The following is a 6185-nucleotide window of genomic DNA, read 5'->3' on the forward strand; positions in this document are numbered from 1 at the left end:
TAAGTGAAAGGTATTGCACTTTGGGAAGTCCAACCAGCACAGGACTTGTGGTAGAGCGCAAGGGAACAGAGGGACCAAGAAGTACAAGTGTGTCATTTGTTGAAAGTAGTGTCACAGGTTGACTGGTTGGTGAAAAAAGCCATTTTGCATAAACACAAGAGATTCTGCAGATGCTGTAAAGCCAGAACAACACACACAAAATGCTGGAGGAGCTCAGCAGGTCAGGCAGCATCCAGAGAAATGAATAAACAGTTGGCGCTTTGGGCCGAGACCCTTCTTCAGGCTGCATGCTGGTTGTCGTCAGTCAGAGCATTGGGTATTTGAGATGGGAGGTTATGTTGCTGTTGTATAAGTCACTAGTGAGGCTGCACTTGAAGTACTGTGCATGGTTCTGGCCACTTTAATGTAGGAAAGATGTGGTTAAACTGGAAAGAGTGGAAAAGGTTCACAAGGGTGTTGCCAGGATTAGAAAGGAACGGTTCACAGGCTAGGCCTTCATTCCCTGGAGCATAAGGAGTGAGGGGTAGTCTTATTCACCAAGGTTTATAAATTATGAGGGCATAGAATAGATGGATGGTAACTGTTTTCCCCAGGATAGAGGAGTCCAAATCTAAGGGGTCTTAATTTAGAGTCAGGTTTATTAACCTTTGGGTTTTGATCTTCAATATCAAACCCTCGCCATGGCCGTGATTTCCTCTCACTGCCGCCAGCAGGAAGAAGGTACAGGAGCTTCAGGATCCATACCACCAGGCTCAGCAACAATTACTACCCCTCAATCATCGGGCCCTTGAACTAGAGGGGATAACTTCTCTCAACTTCACTCATCTGATCATTGAACTGCTCCCACAAACTATAGACTCACTTTCAAAGACTCTTCATCTCATGTTCATGATTTATTTTGCTTATTTATTCATTTACCTTTTTCCACTATTGTGTGCTTTGTACATTGGTCGTCTGTCCATCCTGTCGGGTGCAGTCTTTTATTGAATCTATTATATTTCTTGTATATACTGTGTATGCCTACAAAAAATGAATCTCAGGGCTGTATATGGTGACATATATGTACTTTGATAATAAATTTACATAGAACTTTGGACTGGCCGATGACGGAACCTTGACTGCCGAGCTCACTGACTCACCCATCCTCATGCCTCCTACTCAGACAGCCAGTAGTGGCAACACTTGCCGGCTGCCCCCAGCATACCTTTGGACTGTGTTGGTTGTTAACGCAAATGACACATTTCACTGTATTTTTTGATGTACATGTGATAAATAAATGAATCTCAATTGTTTTTTGTGAGTTTGTGTGTTATCTGACGCAGTTTTTGGGGTAATCTCACTGGGAGGGGGCACACAGTTAAGAAAGATGAAGTGACAAATGTTAGACAATTGAAGGATGCCGGAAGTACAGGGCAGGAACAGGAAGCAATGAGATTTGTTGGTTATGCGCTTGCTGTGATGGTACAAGTCAGATCTCAGCCATATGACCATAGTTCTGTCCAAATCAGAAACAGAATAGGGTTTATTATCATTGTCTGATGAGGTGTGACCTCCAAGAGGACTACAATCTTGTCGAGGTATGGAGATTTGTGTGCCTCAATGATCCGGAGAGCTATGCTGGCTGGAGTCAGGGCTTTATGCTTTGGCTCTTGGTAGGGTCACCCATGCCAAAGAGGTCAAAGGGTAGGGTCACCGGTCTTCCAGGTTCGGGGGTTCAGCTCGGGGCTAACAACCCTGACTGGTCAAACAAAACAGTTATGGGAACAGCAGTGAAAGATCTTTCTATATCTGTGTCCGACGATATTCCTGAGCCTCCACCCAGGACCTGCATGACTGACAGTAGTGAAACAAAGAGGCAACTACTGGCATGATAAAGCCCCTGAAGGGCAGAGAAAACGCAGGCGACCAAATGCAACTTGGTGCCAGACTGTAGAGGCTGAAATGAGGACCCGGAACCACATCCGGGTCACAATAGAGAAGATGGCCAAGGACAGACAGAGACGGAGGATCTTCATTGCTGCCCTAAATGCCAGCGATGTCACAGGCAGTAAGTTAATAAGTAATATAACATGATTTTTCTTGTTGAACTCCTGAGGTCGTGTTGGTTGTTATCACAAATCACACATTTCACTGTAAGTTTTGATGTACACATGACAAATGAATCTGAAACTACACACATCAAAGTTGCTGGTGAATGCAGCAGGCCAGGCAGCATCTCTAGGAAGAGGTACAGTCGACGTTTCAGGCCGAGACCCTTCGTCAGGACTAACTGAAGGAAGAGTGAGTAAGAGATTTGAAAGTGGGAGGGGGAGGGGGAGATCCGAAAGGATAGGAGAAGACAGGAGGGGGAGGGATGGAGCCAAGAGCTGGACAGGAGATTGGCAAAAGGGATACAAGAGGATCATGGGACAGGAGGCCCAGGGAGAAGGAAAAGGGGGAGGGGGGAAAACGAATTTGAATTTATTTTGCAGTCATGGAAAAGTCGAGTGGTTAACCATCTTTAAAAGCTACAGATGTGCACGAGGGGAAAAAGCCATAAAGATAAGAAATAATTTATAAAGAAAGTTTGAAAGTTAGGTCTTTAATCCCTGGAATGTAGAAGAATGAGGGGAGATTTGACAGGGGTATACAAAATTACGAAGGGTATAGATAGGGTAAATGCAAACAGGCTTTTTCCACTGAGATTGGGTGGGACTAGAGGTCTTGGGTTAAGGGTGAAAAGTGAGATGTTTAGCAGGAAGATGAGGAGGAACTTCACCCTATGGGTGATGGTGTGGAATGAGATGCTGGCACAAGTGCTGGATGTGATGTTGATTTCAATGTTTGAGAAGTTTAGATAGTTACATGGATGGGATGGTATGGAGGGCTATGGTCTGGGTGCAGATCAATGGGAGTAGACAGTTTAAATGGTTCGGCATGGACTGGATGGGCGGAATGGCCTGTTTCTGTGCTGTAATTGTCTATAACGATGAGATACAGAAACAGCCCCTTCGGCCAACTCGGCCATGCTGACTAATAAATTAATTACTTGAGCCAGCCCCACTTGCCTGCATTTGAACGGCCTCCATTCCCACCCCTGTTATGTACATGTAACCATCTAAATCTCTTTTAAATATTTTAAATTCTACCTGCCTTAGCCACTTCTTCTGGCAGCTCATTCTGTGGCCTCACCTTCCACTGTCTGGAAAACATGCCCCTCAAGACCCCTTTACATTCTCCTGTCTGAACTTAAACCTGTGTCCTAACCAGAATTAGACTCCTTTATCCCGGAGAAAAAGACTGTGACCTCTTATCGTTTAGTCCTGCCCAAGCAAGGACCTGGACTCGCTGCAGCTTGCCCACCACCACTTCAGGTCGACAGCGAATAAAACTTCAAAACTCTGACGTGGTGCTCCTGCCATTCAAGCTCATTGTCATTCTACTGTACACACATGTACGGCCAAATGAAGCATCGTTCCTCCAGACCAGGGAGCAGAGTACACTACGTATAACTCACACACAACACATAAAGCAAAATTACCACAAATAACACAAGTAAAGAACCCTTGTGAGAAACCAATTTTGGGAAGCCCTTGGAAGACATTTTAATCACATTCACATATTTGCAATTTGAAGTAAATATTAGAGGGGTCCAAACATGGAATTCTTGACAAGCATAACAGGGCGGCAACAGCAGAGTAAGGGAAGGGGAAGTGGGGGGTGGGGTTGAGGATTGACTGGTAGATGAGTCTTCTGCGAGGACATTGTCACGGTGGAGAGACTTGTAAGTTCCTGCCATCCTGAAAACGATGCCTCCTGGAGTTTAACTCCTGGTGAGGTCAAGGAGGAGGTTCCAGACAAGGAGCACTCTAACTAAGACCTCAATGGTGGAGCTGGCGGAAGATAATCATAGTCATACTTTATAGATCCCGGGGGAAATTGGTACACATCATGATGATGACACATCACAACAGCAATGAAGATGGAGGAAGGCCACAGCAATGAAGTGTCCCCAGTCCTCTTGCATTCCATGTCACTGGACCCTGACCCCGATCTGTCAAGGACCGTGTGGTGGCTGCCCGTACATCAGACGCCCCACGTTAAACAAAGCCTCGCACAGGTGTTCTCCATTTAGGGAATCCACACTCACAACCCGGTTATGTGAACCCCAGATTGGCCTCTACAGCCACCAATAGACAACCCTTTGGAGAACATCCCACCCAAGTGATCGCAGTACTCAGAGGTTGAGTACATTGGGGAGGGCGGGTTTGATTTTAAAGAGAAAATTTCTAATTCAGCTGAAGTGGAAACTAGGAAGGGAAGCTGAGTAGTTAGAATGGCAGTGGGAATAAATCTATGGTGCTCAAAGATGGAACAATGCAGATGAGGGGAGAAAGTGGAGTAAACTGAGTAGATAGAGTTGCAAAGAGAACTTTTGGCACGTTGGCCTTCATAAATCAAAGTACCGAGTAGAGGAGACGGGATGGTATGATGAAGTTGTATAAGATGTTGGTGAGGCCTAATGAATGCAGTTCTGTACACTTTTTGATAGGAAAGTTGGAAAAATGCCAATAAGGTGGAATGAGCAGATAGAAAGTTTACAAGGATGTTGCTGGGACTGGAGGAACTGAGTGATAAGAGAAGGCTGGATAGGTTGGGACTTCGTTCCGTACAGTGTAGGAGAATGAGGGGAGATTTGATAGAAGTATACAAAATTATAGGGTAAATGCAAGCAGGCATTTTCCAGTGAGTTTGGATGAGACTAGAACTAGTGGGTTAAGGGTTTCAGGGGAACATGAGGAGGAACTTCTTTTCTCAGAGGGTGGTAGAGTGTGAAACAAGCTGCCACTGGAAATGGCAGATGTGAGTTTAATTGCAATATTTTTACGGAAGTTGGATCGGTACATGGATGGGAGGGGTATGGACGGCTGTGGTCCGGGTGCGGGTCAGTGAGACTAGGCAAAATAAGGGCCCAGCATGGACTAGATGGACAGAAGGGCCTACTTAGAGCTGTAGTACCATAACAGTCCCTTCAGGCCAAGCGAGTCCTTGCGGCTCAGCTGCACTTGTGACCTGTTAAACTACTAACTGGAATGTCTTCGGAATGGGGGAGGAAACAGGAGCACCAGGGGGAAACCCACCGGTCACGTGGAGAACGTGCTCCTTCAGAAAGGTTAATGTGATCAGTTCATCTCACATGAGACAAAGTTGTAAAATTATGATCCAACACAGCTAATGTATTCTGAAACGTAACTATACAACAAACGATTGGGGCAAAAGTAATCGACTTGGTTAGCACTTTCTTCCCTCAAACATAGGAGATTGAGGGGAGATCTGATGGTGGTGTATAAAATTAAGGTGTATAGATGGGGTGAATGCATGCAGACTGCTCCCCCTCTGGTTGGGTGAGACGAGAACTCGATATCATACGTTTAAAGTGAATCTGAGGTAAACATCTTCGCTCAGAGGATGGTGCAAATGGGGAAGGAGCTGCCAGCAGATGAGTGGATGCAGGCTTGTTAACAACGTTTATATTTTTATTTTTTAATTTAGCGATTCAGCCTGGGATAAGCCCTTCTGACCCTTAGAGTCACACTGCCCCATCAACCCCTGACAACCCTGACTTAACCATAACCTAATCACAATGACCAATTCACCTACCAAGTAAATCTCTGGGACGTCGTGGAGGGATACCAGGGGAAACCCACGTATCGCCCAGGGAGGACGTACAGAGACTCCTTACAGTGGACACCAGAATTCAACTCTGAACTCCAATGCCTTGAGCTGTAATAGTGTTGTGCTGACCGCTACGTCACCATAGGAGAGGTTTGGATAGGTATATGGATGGGAGGGGTTAGACGAGATATGATCCAGGTACAGGACAATGTGACTACGCAGTAGGTCAGGTCAGCATGGACCAGATGGACCAAGGGGCCTGATTCTGTGGGGTAGTGCTCTTTAACTATTACGGCTAAGGTAGAGACACAAAGTGTGAACAAATCAGGAGTTATGGTCAGTTACTTGGCCCTTCAATATAAATTAATAAAATAACATTTCAGTTGTCGGAGCCTGAAATAATATCGTTCCTCAAGGGTAATCTGTCTAAACTAAGCTCTGCTTTCTCATCTATCCACTGTTATCTCACTATATTAAGCCTCTGTCTTAAAAATACGGTGGATTCCAGCTAATTGAGACACATCAGGACC

The sequence above is a fragment of the Mobula birostris genome, chromosome 1, assembly GCF_030028105.1.
Source record: "Mobula birostris isolate sMobBir1 chromosome 1, sMobBir1.hap1, whole genome shotgun sequence".
NCBI lineage: Eukaryota > Metazoa > Chordata > Chondrichthyes > Myliobatiformes > Myliobatidae > Mobula > Mobula birostris.